The sequence below is a fragment of the Girardinichthys multiradiatus genome, chromosome 9, assembly GCF_021462225.1.
Source record: "Girardinichthys multiradiatus isolate DD_20200921_A chromosome 9, DD_fGirMul_XY1, whole genome shotgun sequence".
Lineage (NCBI taxonomy): Eukaryota > Metazoa > Chordata > Actinopteri > Cyprinodontiformes > Goodeidae > Girardinichthys > Girardinichthys multiradiatus.
Genome location: NC_061802.1, coordinates 4,776,469 through 4,802,464, shown reverse-complemented (window position 1 = coordinate 4,802,464; position 25,996 = coordinate 4,776,469). Strand labels below are relative to the sequence as shown.

General features: G+C 39.1%; 1 long non-coding RNA gene across 5 annotated transcripts in view; it reads right to left on the bottom strand.

The window, feature by feature from the left end:
* The window catches only part of LOC124873976, a 223,444-nt gene that overhangs the window by 50,793 nt on the left and 146,655 nt on the right, over positions 1-25,996 (bottom strand). For all 5 annotated transcript variants that reach the window (XR_007039680.1, XR_007039679.1, XR_007039682.1 and 2 more), the window contains one exon: positions 1,779-2,072. This is a non-coding gene — a long non-coding RNA (uncharacterized LOC124873976). The remainder of the gene's footprint in view (positions 1-1,778; positions 2,073-25,996) is intronic.

Genomic DNA, 25,996 nt, shown 5'->3' with positions numbered 1-25,996 from the left:
TGTAGAAGCTGGATGCGTGTTTTATCCTCAAGTTCCATTTCAGACACACATTGTGCTGCGTGACACAAGCGCCGCCTAGTGGAGGATCTTGGAACTACAAACAACTGGAAAAGTCCTGAAAAATCCATGCCCTTAAGTTCACTTTACTACAAATAAAATGGCAAAAATATTTTTATCCCGAGAAAAGTCTATCTATACCCACAACATACCCACAACATCTGCCGCTTGCTTTTCTGGATCTGCAAATCAGTCAATTCCCATAATTAAAGATAGATCTAGTACACACCTGAAATAATTTAATTAAGATACGAGCCTCCAGATTAAATCATAATTGAAAGCGAAGAGATCAAGCCTTATTATTTTTGTTTTAGTCATTTGATAATAAATGGAAGAGCGGAGCCCCTGTGCTCTCATTATGCCGGCCCCGGCCACCTTACATAAAATTCATCTTGTGCTTAATAGGCTGCGAGGGGCGACACATGCAGCTCTGTCCATTATGATGCAAGGTTGAAATGGGCCCGCTCGGCTGCTATCTGCATCTGAGTGTGTTCCCCGCTACCTCTAATCTGCTTATGATAATAAAGGAACAGCGGGGCCCTGCTGCTCTCTGAAAGCAAGGCCCCCAGCCAGCCGCGGGAGTGGCCCCTGCATCCACAATCATCCCGAATTAAAGCCGCTGCTTGACAAAAACCAGGGGAAACTAGCGGGGCGGCTCCCTCGGACCACTTGTAAAGACCCCCCGTCACACCAGGTTGGATCCTGCAAATATACAAGCGGCGTGCTGCGATACCAAAATACTGTTTTACCGTTGCACAAATAGGTGATAGGATCTCTGCAAACCATGTGCGCAAAAAGATCAGCAACCTGCTGGAGCTGAAGCATTACTCATGTAAAAGGTGGGAATGACTCTCCCGTTTCAAATAATAACTTTTTAACTTGTTGCTGTAAAGGTTATGCACTTTAATCCGGATAAAACATAAATATGCACATGCCAAAAATCCAGAGGGGAATTAATAATAGGGAAATGAAACAGTATGGGATTTGTCCATGACCCAAAAGTCAAAGATATTTCAGGTAGAATTATAATAAAATTGTATTTGCAGCCACTAGGTGCCGTGCCACGGGCTATAGACGAAGAACAAAACCTATGAAAACATGACACAGTCCGTCTTGATATTTAATGTGTGGAAAACACAAAAAGTTCAAATAAAATCAGCATGTGATATTTAGGAGAATGTATGTTCAGACCTATACGCTAAGCTCAAAATGTATTTAATTTTTATTCAAACACAGATCTGTATTAATACAGTTCGACGAGAAATCAATAATTTAATTTATCATAAAAAAATACTGTAAAGCTAAAATATAATTTAAAAGACTAAACTAAAATTATATGAAATACAGTCAACTGTCAAAAAACACTCGCATATATGCGGTCAGTTTTCTCAAAATTTTTTTTTTTTTTTTTTTACGTTATTAATGGCTTTGAGGTGAATATAAATTTCTTGCAATAAATTGCCGTAAGAGACAATAAATCTCAAATATTAAACAGATGGGTTATGTTCTAGTTTCCTGAACTACCTGTGCGTTCAAAACCAAACTGGCCAAAAACATCTCTGAGTCAAGTTCCTAAAGCCATGCGGTGTCATTCCACAACACTACATGTTTAACACACACACACACACACACACACACCGACTCAAACACACACTTACATACACACGGACACACAGACCCACACGCTCAGGGCTTCTCCTCTTCATCGCACTGCAACTTACTGCCACTTTTGGAGTTGTCTTCCTCTCCTCTTGATTGGCAGAAATTAAACAAGATGCTATTTCGCTCAACTTCCTCCATATCTTCAGCCGACGACGCGGCCGCAGTGAGTCCGGCGGCAGCGCTCCTGTCCGTCGGCTCTCATCCTGAATCCCACCCCAGTATTGCCACCCCCAGTAGCCCCGGGAGTTCGCGCGGTTTGGATCCGACCGCCGGGGTTCCTTCGGTCGGCGTGTGGTGCCGCGGTGCAGCCCCGCTCTCTGTCTGGAGCTCCGCTTGTCTTCTCTCCGCAAGCCCTGCAACAAGAAAAGCCGTTTATGGCGACACACAATGTGAAAAGGGGGCCGATTTAAAAAGGAGAAGAATGCAAGCAAGAACAACAAAAGTCAGTTATAGCAAAGTCTGTGCCTCTCCTATCTTCCACCCCCTAGCTTAGCCCACATAATGAGCAGGAAAAAGCTTTATATTTTGTTCACTGGGTATTCACAGATAATTTGAAGCCATTGTTTCTGCTACAGATGGTTCTTTTTAATACAATAACGGTGCTCTTTGTGAATAGCGAGCCCACAATAAAAATCTAAAGCGTCCTCCTGAATAACCATTTTGTTCTCTCTTGTATAGGCCGAACAAAAGCGCCAGTGAGGTAATGGCCTGCCTTATTGAAAGCCTCAGAATGGGGATTTGATAAAGATTTTTTTCGCTCCTTTTTTCTTTTTGCAAAGTAAACGGCAATGTCAAAGAGAAAGTGACATGGGATGAAAAGGAGAAAGGCTAGAAGAGATGCTTGCTCTTGCAAGTTACAAACATAATAATAATATTATAATAATTATTATTTACTTTTAAATGTTTGTGTGCAAAAACCAGTTGCTATGGGTTGCCTTGGAGGTTAAGGGGGGACAGGTCTGGTGCAGGCATGTGTTATGGATTTCACAATGGAGCTTAAATCCTGAATACATTAGCCTCCAAAGGGATGCTATGTATTTAGAACAGTCCCATAATTTTGCATAGGATGTATCAAGTTGTGCTCCCAAGAATTAAGGGTACATTTCCAGGGTTTCTTGCAGAAACCTCCTGTTTCTAGTTCCGTCCCTCTCACTAGAGTCGCCCGAATATATTGCACATCCTCAAAGCACTGATAAGGCGCTGTGAAATGTCACAAATGCATGGATGTTAATGGGGAGAAATGCATATGACTAATGTAACCTGCTGAGGTTGAGATGCACGCCTGTATATGTGTGTTCATTCAATATACACGCCTCTCCAGGATGAATCCTGCAGACACCTTATAGATGTATGAGCCATCTTAGTCCGGCCTCGGTTGATGTAATTTGTAATTAACTCAAGGCTAATCAATAAAGCATTTAACAGACGTGCAATGCACACACAGGGGATGATCCCAAGCCTAACATATTGGATGTCACTGATCATTACAAGGTGAGGACACCCTGTCTGTCACAGGGATGGAGGCTGGAGGGCAGCAGGAAAAGATAGGGGCAGCAGGTGAAGGGATGAGGAGAGATGAATAGCAGGAAGGGGGATGGGGGGGGAGGGTATAAAGGCCCAAATAATGGAGAAAGGAAAAGATGAACAGAGGAGTGAAGAATGCTATTTTTAAAATAGATCACAGAGGGACCCTGAGCCTTAAAGACATCATTTATCAAAACACATCAGTACATTGGGGAAAAAGAGGCCTCACATCCTCTACATTGTCTCACAGGTGTGCAGATAATAGTCCAAAATTAATAGTAAGTCAGTTAACCTTTTTCAAGAAAATTATCTTAACTTTTGCTAAATAACTTAATAAATGTTACATTCTAATGTGCAAAAGGTGACGAAATTTTAAAAAGCAAGTGAAAACTTCCCTTTTATAGAATCATGAATTTTATTTATATAAAGTCAGTATTATTTGTGGTCACAGTTGGTAGAATTAAATAATTTCTTCTGACAAAGAAGTTTCTTTAGTTTGCTTTATGACAAACAGGTTTTTAATTAACTGCATTTAGAGATGCCCCTCTAATATTATTGATTTACTCTATTTCCTCAAAACATACATCATCCAAACACAAAAGCAAAAAGCAGAATTAAATATTCTTAGAACTTTTCTTTTCCCAATATTCAAACAGCAACATGAGTTTAAACAGCAGAAAAAAAGTTACAAAACTATGGCACGGTCAGCTAAACTGTCAGGTTTGTGGAGGAATGAGATCTAATTTAAAGCATCCAGGATCAAAGCTGATAATAGGTGACCAAAGAGAATGCAGTGTAGAAACAAGGAAGTAAAGACCAGCCAGCAGCTCTAAGTTAAATAAAAATTGGTGGTGAAACTAGCAGAGGAAGATGTGAAAACAAAAAAGGAGGGTGGTGATGACAGAGAAGCCGACAGAGAGAAGATCAGTGCTCTCAGTGTAAAAAGGCTTAGAAGGAACACAAATAGCCTCTTTGGCTTTATCTCATCAATCTGAGCCATACAATGTAAATCACAGTCACACCGCTCATATCAGAGCGCCGCAGTATTTTTAATTATAAAGTGATAGGATGTTTAAAAAAAGGAGAGAAAGCCCACCAGCACCACGTGAGCTTTTAGAAAGGCTTGAACCATCACAGAATTCTAATGTGTTTTACATCAAGGCTGTCCAGTGACAGACACACACATAATATTCACACATGTTCACACAGATGCATATTACACATGCATGCTAACACTTCCATATGCATGAGAGCGGACACATTTGCAGCGTCTGTTTTGTGTGTTTTTTGCAGCGCTGCCTGATGGAGAGCCACAGTGGGCTTTTCTCCCTTTGTGTTTCTGTTTCTGCAAAAGCATAGTATGTGATGTGTGTGTGTGTGTGTGTGTGTGTGTGTGTGTGTGTGTGTGTGCAGCAGACACATTGACACGGTATTCAGTGAATAGGGAGGCCCTGACTGAAGGAAACATGGCCAGCCAACCATCAATCATGCTCCACGCACAAACATTACCACACACATACAAAACTGCCCATTCATTACCACTGATACACCGTTCTTTAGAAGAGATAGTTACGCAGTTAGAGGGGCTGTGTTCAGGTCCAGGCAACACTCTTAGCCTTACTTAAAGTCTGCATGAGTTCCCACTGGCTTTTTAAGTCATATATTTTTGCTAGACTCAATCTTCCCTGTCTTATAATTTTCTATCTGAAGGATATTTACCTTTATTTAGATACTGATCAAAAATCTGCCCTAAGCCTCATGGAAATAAGAAGTTCTCCAAGTAAAGTTTACTATTCCGTACAGTAATTTTGACATTTTGTGACATTGCAAACACTGTCACAATGTGTTTTAACTGGATTTTATATGATAGATAGACATTTAGCAGTCCATAACTGAGAAGTTTAAGGAAAAGACCAGATTTTATTTTCAAATTAAAAATCTTTAAAGTGCACCCTGCACTTTTGAGAATGCACCTAGAATTACAGCCACTAAGACTTTTGGGCCTTACCAGCTTTACACATCTAGTGACGGAAATTGGTTTTGGTTCTTTCCAAAATAATTAAATCTCAGTCACTCTGGATTGAAAGTCCATCCATCCGTCTGTCCGTCCATCCATCCATCCATCCATCCATCCATCCATCCATCCATCCATCCATCCATCCATCCATCCATCCATCCATCCATCCATCCATCCATCCATCCATCCATCCATCCATCGTCTTCCGCTTATCCAGGGTTGGGTCGCGAGGGCAGCAGCCTAAGCAGAGAGGCCCAGGCTTCGCTCACCCCAGCCACTTGGGCCAGCTCATCCAGGGGAATCCCAAGGAGTTCCCAGGCCAGGCGAGAAACATAGTCCCTCCAACATGTATTGGGTCTTCCTCTGGGCCTCCTCCCGGTGGGAAGTGCCCAGACCACCTCACCAGGGAGGCGTCCAGGAGGCATCCTAACCAGATGCCTGAACTACCTCAACTGGCTCCTCTCGACATGGAGAAGCAGCGGTTCTACTGTGAGTCCCTCCCGGATGACCAAGCTTCTCATCCTATCTCCAAGGGAGAGCCCAGACACGCTGCGGAGGAAACTCATTTCGGCCACTTATATCCGTTATCTCGTTCTTTCAGTCGGTCACGACCAAAGCTCATGACCATAGATGAGGTTAGGAACATAGATTGACCGGTAACTCGAGACCTTTGCTTTTTCACTCAGCTCTCTCTCTCATTACTGCTGATGCAGCACCAATCCGTCTATTGATCTCCCGCTCCATTTTTCCCTCATTCGTGAACAAGACCCCAAGATACTTGAACTCCTTCACTCGAGGCAGGACCTCCCCCCCGACCTGGAGAAGGCACTCTACCCTTTTTCAGCTCAAGACCATGGCCTCGGACTTGGAGGCACTGATTCTCATCCCGACCACTTCACACTCGGCTGTGAACTGCTCCAGTGAGAGCTGTAGAACACGAGCTGATTAAGCCAATAGAACCACATCATCTGCAAAAAGGAGAGACGCAATCCTACGGCCACCAAAATGGATCCCCTCAACATCTTGGCTGCGCTTAGAAATTCTGTCCATAAAAGTTATGAACATAATTGGTGATAAAGGGCAACCTTGGCGGAGTCCAAACCATGGCGGAGTCCAACCCTCACCGGAAACAAGTCCGACTTCCCCAAGTCCGCCAAGCACATGTAGACTAGTTGGGCGAACTCCCATGCACCTTCCAGGACCCTGCTGAGGGTGTAGAGGTGGTCCAGTGTTCCACAGCCAGGACAAAAACCACAATGCTCTTCCTGAATCCGAGGTTCAACGATAAGATGGACCCTTCTCTCTAAAACAACCGAATAGATCTTACCAGGGAGGCTTAAGAGTGTGACTCCCCTACAGTTGGAACACACTCTACGGTCCTCCTTTTTGAATAGGGGTACCACCACCCCGGTCTGCCAATCCAGTGGAACTCCCCTCGATGTCCACGCGATGCTGCAGAATTGTGTTAGCCAGCACAACCCTCCAACATCCAGAGCCTTAAGAACTCCGGGCGAATCATCCACCCCCGGGGCCTTACCACCGAGGAGCTTCTTAATCACCTCAGTGATTAAGCACCAGAGATTGGAGAGCCTGCCCCAGGGTCCCCAGGCACCGTTTTCTCAGTGGAAGACTTGCTGGTGGGATTGAGGAGGTCTTTGAAGTACTCTGTCCACCAACCCACAACATCTTGAGTTGAGGTCAACAGCCCACCCTCCTCACTGTAAACAGTGTTGGCGGTGTACCTCACAACACGACAACAAAGTCGATCATAGAACTGCGGCATAGGGTGTCCTGGTGCCAAGAGCACATATGGACACCGTGCATAAGGCATAAGGATGGATTGAAAGTGTCTGGGAAAATTATTTTCCCAAGTCTTGCCAGATTCTCAATTTATATAGGTCTGGACTTTAACTGGGCCATTCTAACACATTAATGTTTTTTAATTATTATTATTTCATTGTAGCTCTGGCAGTACAGGTCCTTCTCAAAATATTAGCATATTGTGATAAAGTTCATTATTTTCCATAATGTCATGATGAAAATTTAACATTCAAATATTTTAGATTCATTGCACACTAACTGAAATATTTCAGGTCTTTTATTGTCTTAATACGGATGATTTTGGCATACAGCTCATGAAAACCCAAAATTCCTGTCTCACAAAATTAGCATATTTCATCCGACCAATAAAAGAAAAGTGTTTTTAATACAAAAAACATCAACCTTCAAATAATCATGTACAGTTATGCACTCAATACTTGGTCGGGAATCCTTTTGCAGAAATGACTGCTTCAATGCGGCGTGGCATGGAGGCAATCAGCCTGTGGCACTGCTGAGGTCTTATGGAGTCCCAGGATGCTTCGATAGCGGCCTTTAGCTCATCCAGAGTGTTGGGTCTTGAGTCTCTCAACGTTCTCTTTACAATATCTCACAGATTCTCTATGGGGTTCAGGTCAGGAGAGTTGGCAGGCCAATTGAGCACAGTGATACCATAGTCAGTAAACCATTTACCAGTGGTTTTGGCACTGTGAGCAGGTGCCTGGTCGTGCTGAAAAATGAAATCTTCATCTCCATAAAGCTTTTCAGCAGATGGAAGCATGAAGTGCTCCAAAATCTCCTGATAGCTAGCTGCATTGACCCTGCCCTTGATAAAACACAGTGGACCAACACCAGCAGCTGACACGGCACCCCAGACCATCACTGACTGTGGGTACTTGACACTGGACTTCTGGCATTTTGGCATTTCCTTCTCCCCAGTCTTCCTCCAGACTCTGGCACCTTGATTTCCGAATGACATGCAGAATTTGCTTTCATCCGAAAAAAGTACTTTGGACCACTGAGCAACAGTCCAGTGCTGCTTCTCTGTAGCCCAGGTCAGGCGCTTCTGCCGCTGTTTCTGGTTCAAAAGTAGCTTGACCTGGGGAATGTGGTACCTGTAGCCCATTTCCTGCACACGCCTGTGCACGGTGGCTCTGGATGTTTCTACTCCAGACTCAGTCCACTGCTTCCGCAGGTCCCCCAAGGTCTGGAATCGGCCCTTCTCCACAATCTTCCTCAGGGTCCGGTCACCTCTTCTCGTTGTGCAGCGTTTTCTGCCACACTTTTTCCTTCCCACAGACTTCCCACTGAGGTGCCTTGATACAGCACTCTGGGAACAGCCTATTCGTTCAGAAATTTCTTTCTGTGTCTTACCCTCTTGCTTGAGGGTGTCAATAGTGGCCTTCTGGACAGCAGTCAGGTCGGCAGTCTTACCCATGATTGGGGTTTTGAGTGATGAACCAGGCTGGGAGTTTTAAAGGCCTCAGGAATCTTTTGCAGGTGTTTAGAGTTAACTCATTGATTAAGATGATTAGGTTCACAGCTCGTTTAGAGACCCTTTTAATGATATGCTAATTTTGTGAGATAGGAATTTTGGGTTTTCATGAGCTGTATGCCAAAATCATCCGTATTAAGACAATAAAAGACCTGAAATATTTCAGTTAGTGTGCAATGAATCTAAAATATATGAATGTTAAATTTTCATCATGACATTATGGAAAATAATGAACTTTATCACAATATGCTAATATTTTGAGAAGGACCTGTATGTTCAGTTTTTTCATCTTGTTGGAACGTGAATCTTTGCTCCATTTTCAAGTCATCCCTGACCAGCATCCTTGAAGTTGCTGAAGTATCCCCACAGCATGATGCTGCCTCCAACTCTTTTCCTTGTAGGGATGGTGTGCAGTAATAGTTTCCGACTATTTTCTTGCCTGCAGCCCAGACAATTTTATGTTGAACTCTTCTGAGTTTTGTAACATTAACCTCATATTTGTCTTTATTTTAGTTTTTGTACAATGGCTTCATTTTTGCCTTTCAACTATAAAGTTCAGATTTCTGGAATGCACCATAAGCTGTTAACAGGTTTTCCTACCTGCGTTGTGGATTTCTGTAGCTCTCCCAGAGTTACCATGCTGTGCCTCTTTAATACTCTCCTTGCTCGGGCTGTTGGTTTAGGTGGATAGCCGTGTCTTGGTAGGTTTGCAGTTGTGCCATTGTGTTTTTATTTTCAGATGATGGTTTGAGCAGTGCTTCATCACATGTTCAAAGCTAGGGATATTGTTTTATAATCTTACTCTGCTTTTAACTTTTCTACAACTTTCTCCCTGATCTGTCTGCTGTGCTCCTTGGTCTTCATGGTGCATTTTGTTCACTAATGTCCCACAAACCTCTGAGGCCCAGAGAGAATAGCTGGAATTTAAGGCAGAATTTAATACACAGAGATTGACTCTATTTTTTAATTTGGTGACTTGCTGGACATTTCCACACAACGGAGTCAAATAAAGGATTATTCTACTGAAAGCAATGGTTTTCACTCTGCTCCAAATGGTTACCATCTGGAGCACATGCAAAAGCCTGATTTCTCTGTAATGGTAACACTCAGTATTTTAAAAATAAAGTGTGACATTCTGATGTCAAAATAATTTTTTGGCTATTTGATTTCATATTTTATATTTATTTAAAAATATATAAATGTCACATTCAGCAACAACTACACATAAAAAGAAACACATTCATGGCAAGCTAAAGATCTAACAATAGAAATAAAAATATGAGAAATATAATATTTATGTGTGGTTTAACCATTGATTATATTATTTTACAAGCCACAGTTTTACTTATTTACTAAAAGCATATAGAGGCTGGTGCGAAATCATCACAAGAGGTTCCCTCATTTATCCAAGAAAAAATCAAAGCAAACATTTCTACCAAGCGAAGATGTTTGTTGGACATTTAAACTCACAAGTTAATACTCATAATGACATCAGTAGAAATAAACAGTTTTTAACGCTGCCATATTTTGAAAGTATTCTTTAAAATAAACATGTACTCAGCAAAACAATTAATTTAAATTTTATTTTTCTCCCAAAAAAGTTTTCAGATGCGTGACAACAGACAAATGACAGGGTTGATGGACTTTTACTGTAAAAACAGATGATTAAACAGCTGTTTATAGTGTAAGAGAAAAAGGAGGCAGAAACTGCTCCTAAGGAGTTCATCATTAAAACATTTGAGCTGAACTCTAAATTTGCAGCCCTGGAGAGTCAGACAGTGAAGGTTAGACCTGTGAAAACTCAACACCGGCCTGAGACTGACACATTCCACCAGATGATGCAAAGCACAGCTTTCAAGTTTTTTGTGTGGACAGACAACTTTTTTAGAAGGGAAAAAAAAGCTTTAAAAATTGCAAGTGTGGACATACATTTTCATATCTAAACAGCCCTTTTTAGCCCACCTGCCTCAATATGGACATGGCTGCTCTCAGACAGAGGAGGGTGGAAGTTGAAGATTAAGGCTTTGAAGATACCAAAGTGCTGACCACCAGCGGAGAGCATCCGGCTGGTCAGTCCAGCAGCTGTTGCTCAGGAGGCGCCGGGAAGATACACAGACACAGCTGTCAGATATTTGCTGAACAACACACTTTGTTGGCATCTTATTATTAAGGAGGGAATCACAAACAGTGCGAGCAGACCAGGAGAGAAATTGTTGGGGTCAGGCCCACAGTCCTTCAGCTTACTCTAACTCTTCCTAATAATGCTTTGTGATGTCTTTACTGATTACGCCTTTTTATGTAATGCTAAATTACACAAAAAGGCCTGAAAACACTACGGTCTTTAATCATTTATTGTCTTGTTGAGGTGCACAACATTTTGCTTTTTCCCAATAAATATTTTTTACTGTTTGGTGCATTAAACAGAGACAGTGTTCCTCTTAGCAACACAAAGTGAAGTGAGTTCTCCTTTACAGTGAGGCATGTTCTACATATAAACATAAAACAAACATTCCTCTGAAGACACAAGAACATTTTAGCATGCAGAAATCAAATAACATCATTTAGATGTTTACCTAAATCTAAGTTTGTAGTGACCGACTCAATATCCATTCATAGATTAAACAAAACATTAAACAGGATGCATATGTGACTACAGCCACCACTACATCCTGATATTGTCTTATTATTAATCTGCCATCCATGCCATTCATACTTTATAAATGCTTGATTGATAACTTTTCAAATGCCTCTTAATGGTAAACAGACAGGAACTGACAGATGGTTTCTAGTTCTCAGGTCAGTTTTTTTTTACTACTGACATGTCAAAATTAAAATATTGAGAAGCTAAATGACAACATGACATCAGACATGTACCCACTAAATTAAGGTTTATTTAAAAGCATGCCCAATTTTTTTGAAAGACAGCTAATAATGATCAAGTCATATAAAAATGCGTGTTTGTAAATTTGTGATTGATGCTCTACAAACCATATCGTCTGTAAGGATGAAGAGGAAATTAAGATAAGGACATCACACCCACAGATTTGTCTGGTGAATAAAGAAATATCCACTGGAGATATCTATGTGGAGCAATGATGTCAGATTATCAGAGATGGCTCAAAGGGAGACTTATCATTTGAGTGACATTAAGAAATATAGTGCAGACGACGAGGAACAGGCCAGAAACAATGTGGCTTAATCTGTTTTACAGGCATCTGTGATGAGGTAGGAGCAAAATAATTCACACAGCCTCACTTGAACATCATGTTACTCTGAAACAGGTAGAAGTTGATCACAGAGTGAAACAGTATTTCTCTCAGTATTGATCCAATTGCAATACATGCCAAATAAAACATCCAAACCCTTTCAATGAATGATAATCTTTTTGTTGAGACTTGGTTGACTACTGATCATCCATACTGAATGGAAAACACTCAGCTATATACACTATAATATCTGAATCAGTTTCAGTTTCCTGTAAAATTTACAATTACGAACTCATCTGAGTTTAGGTGAATTGCTGCTGAGATGATAGGAGGTCTTAGCAGCAATGACTCAATCTCTAAAAATGCTTTACAGGTGAAACTATCTATTCATCTGATATTTACTGTTACAGGGCAAATTTACCAAATGGCGTATGAAAAAGTTCTCTAACTAGGCCTAATATTGACTTTTTGGAGCGGCCCAGTCAGCGGCTTAATCTGACTCTGATAAAGAAACTGTGAAGCGAGCTAGAAATTAGGGTGATGGCAAGGAGGCCTTACAACCTCAAATACTTGGAGCTCATCAAGATAATCGTCAAATACCAGTGGATGCAAACTGGTCAGCAACTAAAGAAGGATTTGATATTGTTAATGAGGATTGTTTACATTGATCATTGAAAAGGTGGTAAAAAATGGTAACATTGTTTTACTATGGTTTGAGAGATGCCCATCTCACTTCATAACAGAAACAAACTACTTAGTTGAATAAAAATAATTTTTAATCTAAATCTTCCAGGCTTATGAATAATTTTGGGCTTGGGTGTAGATAATGTCTCAAGCAAACCAATCAAAAAACAAACATAAGAATTAAATCAGTCCAGATTACAGAGGATTCAGAAAGACTGTTTAAAATGGTGAGTAACCCCTCCATCTAAAATGACCCTTTTCTATGTTAGAGCAGGTAAAATGCTTCCTTAGTGATCATTTAAAAAGAAGCTGTCAAACTGTTTTATATGTATAGCTTTAGCTTGTTTTGTGGGTTTGGAAAGTTAACCACAGAAAGTGCCTCCGAAAAACAGAGTATGGGATTTTTTTCTGTCTGGTTATTTCCTGCTGCTACCACTGGGACATGTAGAGTAAAAGCCTCTTCCACACAAACACTGAAATTACTTTTTTCATTTTTATATAGAAGTATGTACAGTATGGAAATGTACTTGGATCTACATGGACTATCTGATTAGACTTATGGACCAAGCTGGATTCTGTAGAACTGCATATGAGTTTGACATGATTGTAAAACGCTGTAACATACCATCTTTTGCCATTTGGAGCTATATATCTAAACTTAATTGAATTTAATGAAGTGTCTCAAGCAGAACCCTAGTGATCAATATGTTGCTATTGCACTTTAATTTGTCAGTTGTTAATGATGTCATACATTCAGATCAATCTTGACAGCTTGTCAGCAAACGCTTTAATCTCCATTCAGCAGAGAAACTGCTACGCTGAAATACTGGGGGAGGGTGATTGGTGAATGCAAAACAGGTGAGTGATAACAGATGGGCTGCAGCAAGAGGCTGGGGCAACTGGGCAATCCTAATAGAATGAAAGGGCAGGTAAAACTTATCGGTACATGGATGGAGGTTCCTCAAGTGTTCAAAGCTTCCTGCAGATTGGGCCGATAAGTGTCTCCAGGTCTTAAACCTTTTTAAAGTCAGGCAGCCCCCAGAGGTTCCAGAGCATATTGCAACATTTTTAAAGGAGTTAACACCAAATACTTTAAAGCATTTCAAAGACCCAATGCATACAACACCCCAGGTGATATGTTCTGTAATTTGTCACTTTATTTTAACTGGTGAAATAGACCCCCAGCTCACCATTCTGTAATACTTATCTTGACTTTAGCGAAGTAAGCTCCAGACTCTTGGTACTGTCAGGATGATGACTAATAATCACCTTAACAGAACCTATAACACAGAAATGACTAAAAATATCAAAATAAATAAAATGTCTACTATTTTCTGTTACCAATTAGCAACTTATGAACCCGTTGTTGAGAACTCATCTAGTGTTTTTAATAGGTTTTGAACATTTGTTAACAAATGCACAAATATTATTTTCTCTTTTGTTAGAGCCATGGTTTTAGAAAGGTATATTGATACTTCCCTACATGAGTCTTTTTTTTTAATTCCTAAGACATAAAAACAGATACTCTCACCTGCTGCACAAAGTATCTGATTTCAGAAGCATCAACCAGGAGATTTAAAACTGCTTCAAATTATTTTGTCACAAAGAGAGATGTTTCCTTTAAGCTGTGCTTTTCTTTCTTTTTTCTATTAGTCTATTTATTTTATTGTAGGTACTTGTGTGTTATTACCTCTGTCAAGGAGATTTGTCCCTCTGTCTGTTTGCATTTCTCAAAAAGTTATGATCGTATTTTAAAAAATGTTCAGATAAGGTTCCTTTAGGACAAGGAACAGATGATCAGATTCTGGTTTCTAGTTTAGGTTTTTTTTTTTATGGACTTGTACAGCACTTTGGTCACTTTTGGTGTGTAAAGTGCTTGATTGATTGATTGATTGATTGATTGATTGATTGATTGATTGATTGATTGATTGGAATTGGGCATTCTGTCCATTCTAGAGAAGTCTTGTATGGCTGTCCAGTCTAAAGACATCAGCACACCTGGTTCAATAACCTAACAGTAATATTTATACTTTAATACTATAATAATAATAAAATGATCATTTATGGTATGTTAAAGTAGATAAAGAATGAATCCTTAAATTTGGGATTATTAACGAGCAGTAACTATAGGAGGAAAAGTGAGTGAGAAAAGTTAAAAGAAAATATAATAATACATCAAAATGGATTAGACAGCTTTTAGGCTAAAGTGCAACAGTCCGCAGCAAGAGTAAGGTAGTCCCATACTTCCACTGACTACTAAATTTGATCAGCATCCAGAGGCAGAGATCAGGATGATGAACAAAGTCACAGGCAGGGCAAGTTTATTTGTACAATACATTTCAGCAACAAGACAACTGAAAGCACTTCACATGAAAGAAAGTACATTGCAGTGGCATGATAAAGGAAAGTAAAGTAAAGAAAAGTTGGACTACAGACTGAAATTTAGTATGTTTTAGTTAATAGTTTAAATAGAACAATGAAAAACAACATAGCTCAATCAGGGCCCTTTCAATCTGAGCAGCAGGTACTAGTAGGTGACCAGGTAGGGATATAAAACTGTAGGCCTGTGATATATTTAGTCACAAACGCTTGTCTAAGGAATCCAGCCTGCTTCTACTCAAACCTGAAATATAATTTCCTTTAGTGCTGTCAGTTTTTTCATATTAAAGCACAACGTATGAGCTAATTCGAAAATAACTGTCATTTTTTCTTTTCTGCACATCCACTGGTAACACTCTAAACATGAAAGGAGGAAAGGGAATCACCTTCAGCTTCAATTTTAAGAAAGCATTATCCCTTTTAATGGTGTTTTAATTATCATGTACATGTCACAATTAATAATGGGCTGCAAATTACAGCACTGGTTTATCATCAACATGAGTGTCAATAATTTTGGGCTTTTAATGATGGTTTTGAATCGTCCTATTCCAGTGTGGAATATTCATTTAATAAATGACTTCACTAAGTTTAAAAAATAATAAATGGGTGCACAGGTTTGAGCTGCTTGTGGATTTTCTCTACTTCAAACAGATTGATCATACATACAGGCTCTAATATATACAAACACACATATAAATATTTGGATAATCGACCTTAACCAAATTTCTGTTGAAATCAACAAGCTTGTTGCATAATTTCAGCTGAATATTCGGAGATTTGGTGTTCATGTTTACACCTTTAAGGTTAAAATATCTCTGTACCCACATAAAGGCCCATACAGAAAACCAGACATTGGGGATTGTAGTTTTTGCCAATCGTTACCCACCAAACAGGAAGTTGGTGTAACTCCAGCACTCAACATCCAATTCAGCCCAACCTTTTACTGCATCTGAATGCTTTACTGGAATGATTGAATTTCATCTGCTTGGAGCTCCACGTTCCTCATCTGTGACACAGACTGAAGTGCTCCTAGGTGTAACAACTGTTCAGTGCTATCTGCAGCTTTCATTTTATTTTTATTTGAAGGGTTAAACCATTTTAATGAGAACATTATCAATCTTCATCCCTGTCATATATGTTACTTTGTGTGAATAACCATGTGGTACAAAGTTGTTAGGTCAGTAGATTTTGGGATGAATTTGTTGTTGCCTGTTTCGGCACATCCAGGTGTTGGACTAACTTCATAGAAAGTCTGATATTTTTGGTTCCAGGTTGGCTCTGCTTGGGCAACCGGGCAGTGCTGAACGGGAATTTTTTTAAGTCTTACTCAAGTTGAGCATATTTTAAAAAACTTTTCTTCGTTTTTAAATTGGCTGAAACGATATCTTAAATTAGGCTATCCATTTCTTTGCCTCTCTTACACACGTGCTTTGATGCACCCAAACGTGCAAACATACAGTAACAAACATTTCTCTGCACACACAGATACACACGCAGCTATATTACACATGTACACATATAGGATATGTCACACTTCCTCCATCATACAATCATCTCTCCCCTCTCTCATCTGTCTCGCAGCCACTGCTGGTTTTGTTTACAAGCCAATTTGAATGAGAATGGATCCCTCTCGGATGTTTCCAGAAAGCGGTCTAATCCACGCCGGCTGCTGCGAAGCCCCGGCCCTTTGTTTGGGATTACCGCAGCTTAGCGCTAGCTAACAATGAAGAGATGAGCAGCTCACCTCATCACCGTTAATGAAGTGTGGAGAGTCATTTAGCCGCTAGCTAACTCCTACCGAGCCATGATGATACCTTCACACACGCCTGTACACTAACACACACACACACACACTCACACACACACACACACACACACACACACACACATAAAGACAAAACACAGATAAGTCCACATATATAAACAAGTTTTCATATGTAATAGGGGAAATTGACTATGTTTATTATAAATGTCCTGGTTGTTTCATGTTTCAATATGAAATAAATGCATTAAGTAGCTTCAAAGTTATGAAATTAATGGGTGCAACAATCATGCACATCTTGAGTCCACACCAAACCAAAAGAACTCATTTGCACAATACAGCTCTACCATTTAGGCTGCACAAATGTGATACTAAGAGCAAATTATTTTGTCTTGCTCTATTAAGCTGCAACTATTAAGAAAGTCTAAGGGAAAATGTTATACTTTCATAAATGTAAGCTATCCAATGATCATATATTATATCTGTAATTTTAACTTAAAGGTGAGATCCTAAATTCAACTTTTATCATTATAACAAATTTGCATGTAGACATATTCACAGCATGAAGCAACAATGGTTTTATGTTAGACTCCACCCATGCAGCCACTTCTTATTTGAAGGACGTGAAAACTGATGTTTTAGGTTCAGTTTTTCATGGAACCCTTTTCAAGGCAGCACTTTTACTCCATTGTTGTTGGAAATTACCTCCAGTAATGGAGGTTGTTAGGAACGTTTTAGGTTCAAGTAATATTACCATTTTATTCTTTTCATTAAAGATATCAATGCAAACATGCACTGTAAATAAGCAAGACTATCACTTGAACTAAACAATGATACAATATCTAATCATTTAAACTGATTACATTTATATTTGATTAAAGTTCTGCTTCTGGTCATTTCCCCTGTGAGACTTCGCAGGTAGTTGAACAGTTGCAATTGGGGCAGGAGGAGGACTTCTACCGAGTTACATACGTGTATATGACTGTGAGTAGGTGTTCCTAACAAACTTTACATATATTTACTGAATGGAAAGAAAAGGGAAAGTTAGACGTTTAGTAGCTTCCTGTTCTTGACATCTCAATATCATCTCTGACCGAAAATCAGTGTGTACTTTTCAAAAAGATCTTTTAAGATATTTAAAGATTTACGAAAGCGTATGTATGAAGGACGTATGTATGTTGCAAAGTTGCTACAGTGCAAAGTCAACGAGATGCAATATGGTGTTTTTCCTTACACTGCTTTTACCAGTTTTAATAAAACAATCACCAGAACTTGAGTGTATTTTATGAAATGAACTGAACTGATCAGAATATAAATTATATTCTATATAACTGCATATAAAGTCAACCTGCTTGTCTTGAAAAATGCCTTGAGATGACATTCATTCTGAAATGGAACTATGTAAGTCACCTGAAATGTTGCACCTGTTCGTAATCCTCGCCAAGCAGTTTTAGAGCCCAAATCTGATGAGAAAAAGTGTGACATCTACACCTAACCAAGAGGTTGTGATGTCTTTGTGTGAATGAACAATGAGTGAAACAGATAAGAGAAACAACAAATAAATAAGTTAATTAAGTGTTGGAGAAAAATAACTGAAAAAAAAACACTGTCTGTAAGCCACCTTATAGCTCAGTAATGGGTTCTGGTAACTTAATCATTCCTATTTTAATCTCTGCAAGATGTTATATAGTAATTAATAGTATGCCTTCTGTAGGAGCATCAAATACTTGTATTTTAGAGTCTCCTGCGATGTTTACCTCAAACTTAATGACCAAAGAAACAACTATAGCTTAGTCTAAAATTGGTTTGCTAGGTTTAGGAAAACGACTATTTTATGGAGTTAATCTAGCATTTTGGTTAAAAAGGAGGAAACACAGTTAAGAAAATAAAATATCTTTACAAATCAAACATTTAATTTTGGTGTTTTCTGCAAGACCGCCCTTAAACCAAGACCTGTTAAACATAGTCACGTTTTTTTTTCTTTTTGCTAATGCATGAGCTGATGTTAGGATTGCTCCGTAATTGGTTCTCACATTTCAAACTGCTGCACATTATTCTTTGATGCCTGATAAGCTCTTTAACCAGAAAAACTAGGCTTTTCTTTCAGGATGTGTTGATGCTGCAAACACAAGCAAAATCCACACATTAATGCTCACTGGTTTGTATGTGTGCTAGCGAATGTAAAAGCCATGGTCACCAGGGTTGCGATGCACCAAGGCAACAGGAGATCCAGGATGATTTAGGCTTGGCAGAAGCACACAGAGATTGCAGTGGTCCTCACTGAGAGTATGTTGGCATGTCTTCTAACAAAGTGACTGAGCCTGGTATCTGATTAGTGAAGAGAAGGAGGGAGAGGTGAGAAGAGGGAGAGAGGAGAGTTTTCATGTTTTTCCAGGTTTGTGGATGAGCTTGACAGAGTCAAACCACTGTGATGCAGTTGGATGGTTAGTGAGGAACTGGCTCTCTAGTGGTTACATACCAGGACATTCCCCTGGCCTTTACATACACTGGAACATGTGGCATGGCTAGGCACAAACAATGTTGGATAAATGTGACCATATTCATCACATTTATCTCTATTTTAACCTAGTTTGAATCTCACCATCATAGTTTTTGTCTAATATGCGAAGTATTTTCAATATTAATGTTGCAGTGAGTGGGGAAGAAAGCAATCACAATTTCCTAGGAAACATTCAGTCAAATTTAAAGTATAGAAACATGCTAAATTTCCTTACTAAATGAGAAACTAACAAATGTATTAACATTACTGTTTAATTTGCTTTTATAACTCCTGTATGGATTTTAAAAATATCATATGACAAAATTATGTAAAACATTCTGTATTACGGGTTAAAAAGGTTTCTTGACATTTGCCTTCCACACATCTCAGACTCATGTAAAAACCTGGATGTTGGTTGACATTGTGTTGTTACACATTGTGCTAGCCTCTTTACTACTTCTTTGCTGATTTTGTTTTTGTGTCTCTTCCTACTTCCTTTTTGTATCTGTAAACAAACCACATGTACATTAACATTGAATATAAGCTTTTATTCTGGGTAGTTGAGTTTTTTGATTAATTATCATCATAAGAATACTCTAATTTTATGTAATCTGTTTTGTTTTACAATATTTTCTGAAGAATTTGTATTACCCCCTAAGTTAATTTAATGTGGTCCTGATTCCTTTACAGACCAGTCGACTATTTTGAAAAATGAAAGATAAGATTGCTTAATCAAACCAAAATTACCTGCTTGTGTATAATATTTATCTGAGGCATAAAACAATAATTCATAGATGATTATATGGTGAATATAGAAAATGGCTTTAAATAATCAGCCGTCCCAGTAGGTATAACGTAACCACTTGGTGCCAGGATTCACATGTCTTTGTGTTTTTGATTGTCTTTAATTGTTTTGAATATTGTCATTAAAGGTGTCCCATATTAATTATTGTCTTTGTGTTGAGTACCTTAGTTCTTTCTTGAGTTCTGCTTTTGTATTGGTTTTGATTTTTATTGTTTGTAAGTATTTAACTTTTAATTTGTTAAAATCCTGTTTCATTCCTTGTGTATTTCTGTTTATTAGTCATGTCCCCTCAGCATCTCTGCTCAGGTTCTTCCCCAGCTGCACTGCATTCATCTCATTAGTCACATCTGGTTCTCATGCCACTCACCCATCCTCCAAGTAGTAAAACCCCCAGTTTCTTCACCTCCATACCATTTACCATAGCCTCTCTTGTGCTTGTGCCTGTTCCTTGGTTTCTGCAACATGAGGCTCCTGCTGTCGCCTCTGTACTTTGGTCCAACTACACCACCACAACATATGACACACTGTGGGTACAAATTGAAATACTGACCCTACAAAACAATCCTTGGCTTTGTACCTGACAGTCTTGGGTTCGTCAAGTCCAGAATTACCAAATCATGATATTCTGAAGGGATTGAATGACCAGCGCCTTCATCAGATTATATAACAAATCAAACAAGCAAAAATGATTTCAACCTGAGGACGTATTTTGATGTTAACGATAATACCAAGGGGTGCATATGTTTTCATTAACAACTGCACACAGACAATAAAGACTAAAAACCAAATTTAAAGATGTACTATTTCTGCTTTGGGTGTCTTTGGGTTGTTGACTTCACAAGAGGTGAACAGTTGGACTCTGCAAACCCCACAGTCCATAATAGATACCACAGTGAATGCTGCAGCTGAAACTAATGGTGACGAGGATAATGATCATCTTCCAAAATTTAATAGGTTTGACTCTGTTTGTATTCTTGTTTGAAAATTTATATTTGATTAATATCAGTCCATACTTGCCACTTGAAATGAGTGCATGCCATATTCTGCTTGTATCATCTTACAGAGTTACATAATTTGCCAGTTTATTTGTACAGCATACAGTCTAAACTATTTGAGCTAATCTTAAGAACTCTTCCCCTCCTGACTGCAAATCGGAAGAAGTTTTTTCTAACTTTTTTCCCTTGATGTTGACTGGAAAGATGGGAATGGTATAAGCTGTACTGAAGGTGTATGCATAGTGGAGCTAAATGTTCATTATACGTCAGTCTAGCTGGTGATTATTTTTAGCAGAAGTAGCAGATAATGCAGCAGTTTTGGAGGGGCTTGGAAAATCCTCATAACTGAATACACAGATCAAACCACACTGTTTTTATAATGACATGGCTTTTAAACAATTGCTGATCATTGTCATTAACAAAACCTGACATGGTCCTTCTCACGAACTGTTCCTGTGTGGTTTTAATTGCCAAATATTCCTGAAATCAATGTAAAGTATTTTAACATACTGCTCAAGCCTTGCTGTGACAATAATACAGGTAAACCCTTCAGAATGAGGAATTCCATTTAAAAGGTATGCACAAAGAAGAAAAAAACAGGACGTCTCTCAAAGAACTCCATTCACTTGTCCTATGTCTTATGTGATGTCCCCTAAGGCAGGTGTACATAAAAGCTCATTTTGAGAGGGTAGATTTGGTCTTGATTGAGTGATCACTAAAATCATAACTCCACTAGGAGTTCAACCAATCAAACCAAAACATATTGCTGGGTTTTACACATTTAAAGTTTAAAAGTTTTTGTTCTTGTCGGTCCCTTGTAACCATTGTTTTTAAACAATGATATGAGCAGTATGTTAAAATATGAAGAAGATTAGACCAACAAACTACATCAGATTTTTTAGAATTTGCAAAGTACACAAGCAAAAAGAAATACAGTTAAAATAAATAACTACTATAGAGCAAAGATAAGTCAAATGTAGTTCATTTAAACTGCACTGAAGTGCAAAACCTCTGCCTAATTCTAGCACCTGATTGTCAGAATCACACAGTCAACATGCTGCAAAGTCATAAACAGTTCAGTGTTTATCTTACAGCCGAGAAACTTTGCACCTCTCTGACAATGTGTGCATTCAGGAAACACTGGTCAGAGCAAGACGTAACTTAATGATCCCTGAACACACTTACACATACTTGTAGTCATCCTCTTTAAACGCCACCTGTTGAATTTCACAACCAGCATTCAAAAGACACTGAATGTGTTACAGACCACGAGAAAATAAATCTAGCCTGTTTGTCTAACTCAGAGCGTCTTTATTACTGTGTGCCAAACGTGCCCTGTTGAAAGGCATGAAAGGTGAAAGGGGAGTAGTAGATAGGGCTGAGCCCTGATCAGAAGATTCACTCCCAGCACAAAGTTTTAAATGCAAAGTTAAACTTAGGAACAGCATTCAGCATAAAGGTTCTGAAGCATATACACACAAGGGAGGAGGGGATTCTAGATGTGTTCCAGCACCTTCCCCCAAAGGCCTGCACCGCTTCAGAGTATTAAATCTTGGATGGTACTGTCTTGCTTGCATTACAGAATTAATACGTTTTTGCCTTTTCCCTACACTTTAAAGTTTCAGATTATCAGTTTTATATTAGACGAAGATAATATGAGCAAACACAAACATCAGTTTTCATAGGTAAACTGATTTTTCATTGCAGAGTGGTGCAGTTGTTAGCACTTTTGACTTGCAGGAGGAAGGTCCTGGGTTGACATTCGGGCCAGGCATCATTCTGTGGGGAGTTAGCATGTTCTGCCCGTGCATGCATGGGTTCTGTCTGGGTTCTCTAGCTTCCTCATAGTCCAAACGTTTGTTAATTAGGCTATATGGCCTGTGGGTCTCAGTGTGTGCATGCATAGTTGTTTTGCCTGTGTTTTTCTTTTGCCCTGTGATGAACTGGTGACTTTCCAGGGTGAACCATTGATTAAGTGGGTATAGAAAACAGATGGATAAAAGACATTTTTTTCCAATAATTTTAATTATTAAAGGAAAAAATCTATGCAAACCAATCTGACCCAATCTGAAAAAGCAGTTGATTGGGGGCAACAACTGCATCAAGCATTTGTGATAACTGTCAGTGAGTCTTTACATTGCAGTGTGCGTATTTCGGCCCACTCTTCTTCACAGAATTATTATAATTCAGCCACACTTTTAGGGTTTTGTGCATGAAGGGCTTGTGTAACGTTATTTCACAGCATTTCACTCAGATTTATGACTTGAATATGACTAGACCACTTCAAAACCTTTTTTAACCATTTGGACTAGCTTAAGGTCATTGTGGTGTTATATAACCCAGATATGCTTGAGATTTACGTCACAAACTGATGTCCAGACATTCTCCTTTAGAATTTTCTGGTACAGAGCAGAATTTATGGTTCCATTAATAATGTCAAGTCATCCAATTCCTGAAACAGCAAAGCAGCCCCAGACCATCACACTACCATTACCATGTTTGACTGTAGGCAAAATGTTGTTTGCATTCCTTCAAAAAAACTTCTGCTTTTGTCAAATGTTGAATTGTTGAATCATGGTCACTGACTCAAGGCAAGCGAGGGCTCCAGTGCTTTAAATGTTCTATTTCCATCTCCTGGATGAGACGATGATGCACTCTGGAAGTAATTTTGGCAGGCTGACCATTCCTGGGAAGCTTCCCTATTGGTCCATGATTTCTCCATTTGTGGTTGATAGCTCTCACTCTGGTTTATTGGAGTTCCAAAGCTACATGAAGTCATTTCCAGACTGATGGATGTCAAAGACTGTTTCTCATCTGTTCTTGAAGATCATGGGACAGTGTGTTGTTTTTGAAATTTTAAAATTTTCAAATAGGTTCTATTTAAATGATTTCCTGATTCTGCTTTCACAAATATTTTATTATTCACAATTCTTGAATAAAAAAGTCGGGAAAGACTTTTTCACATAGGGCCGGATCTGTTTGGATGGCTTCTTTTGATAAGTGCATGTATCATTTGAAAACTGCTTGTTGATTTACTCGGGGTCTCTGAAAAATGTCTTGATTGGACAAATGTAAGAGAAACAAAAATGCAAACCCTGAAGAAATCTGTAAGGGGAACACACTTTTTCACAGCACCGTATTGTAAATATTTTGCATATGACCAATTCTATTTTTGTTTAAATTCCCCAGGAACTTTAATTTCAGCTAAATAGAGACTAGCAGGGACATGTATGCTTGTTTTGGTGCACTAGTCATCACAAAGGCTTTTTTCATTTTCCTGGCACTGTTAGTTTGGCTGTCTTTTAAAACCCAGATTAAACATTTGCATGTGCATTGGGAGTATTAATAATAATGATTTGCCTGGACAATGTAAAAGAAGTTAACATAGCTGACCTATTAGCTTGTGGCTGATTATGTTAAACCCTCAATTTTTTTGTTTTGCAAAATGCAAAAAATGTGTATAAAACTGGTCATTTTTAGGCAATTTGAACAAACCTTATGGTTATAAACATGAAAATGTGCTTGCATGCTTGTTTACAGTTTCTAATATTTTCTAGAAGTGCCTATGTCTTATTTGTGAAAGGTAGAAAATGTTAACAAACTATTTTTATGAGCTGATCTTGCAAGTTGATGTAAAGATGATGAGGTCAGGCTCTGGACAGAGAGTGAAGTGACTTAATTTAATTCCTGTAGATACTGGTAACTTTGCCAACAAGGGACATGAATATGGATGAGAGCTTTCTTACTGGAAAAACATACTCTGTATTTTCTTCTTGTAACTAGCTGTTGAGTTGAATTATTTAAGTGATTCTGTTCGTCGAAGGGCATTTTCAGAAAAGCTAACATTCAGAAAATACTTGTTCCTCTGCTGATTGAAAATAAACACTGTGTAACATGAACAGATGGCAACATCTGTCATGATTTTCAAGGGTGGGTATTAGAGGTGAGTAAATAGAAAATACATTATGCTCTCAGAGTATGATTATCACTCATCCCTGCTGCTCTGCTTTCTCATGTTGTTCCATAAGTGTAATCCAATTATCATCGTGCAAGGATGTTGTGTGGCTTCAACCAGGCTATCATGGTTTGGACTCCTAGGGTTAACACCTGCAGGATTAAATCCTGCCTGGCTGCACTCTGAGGTTCATCATGTAGTGCAAAGACAAGAACACACTAAAGCAAGTGTTGCCGAATTGTCTTTACTGTTGAATCCTACAGGTCAATCACAAAAAGTTAAAGCACTGCATGGATTTTAGCCTGGCTGCATATCCTATTTCTAGGCTATCTTTTTTTTAATCTTATTTTTACAACATACCATTTGGTTTCGATGTCTCCATTATGCATTGAAATTACCAGACTAATCAAGATTCCATGATGGATCAAACGGCCAGCCACAAAAAGAGGCAACCTTGACCAGACAAAAGAGACAGGGGCACCCACCCAAAGCCAGGCCTTGTGGGGATCACAACAATGAGCTCTGCATGGGCAGGCTTCAGCTTGTGGTGCTTAAGTCTGATGAAGCTTCAGAGAGCCTCCTCTACATCTGGAATCATGTTACCAGCTCTGCAATGGTACATCTTAGACACTCAGTTGAGGAGAGTGCCAGAGATGTCACCGCCACTTGGTAGTGAGTTGGATCAGGTGGCAGTGGAGGCTGTTGGACAGACCTGGTAAACCCAAATGAGTTGTAAGGGTGAACTGAGAACATCTATCAGAAGAACATATTAATATAACTTTAACTCACACCTCCTGTGCAGTTTCTCTTATATTCTGAAAGGGACTGGGGATGTGGAATTGGAATGAGCTATGTTCCAGGACTCAACTGCAGATGCCCAATTGCAAAAAACAGTTTCCTAAGATCATTGGTGTTTGTTGCAGTGGAAACCCAACAACTACCTGGAGGATACGGGGTTGAAGGTAGCGGTCAACCTAAAAATATGATGGTTGGTTATCTTTGGGTAATTCTAAAATAGAAAATGAGTATCAACAAGACCGAAGGACTGTCACTTCTGTTGTTGCAGAGACAAAAACTTTGAAAAAAGACTTTGAAAAGGGACAATCAGTTGACCTCAATGAATGTCTGAATATTGCT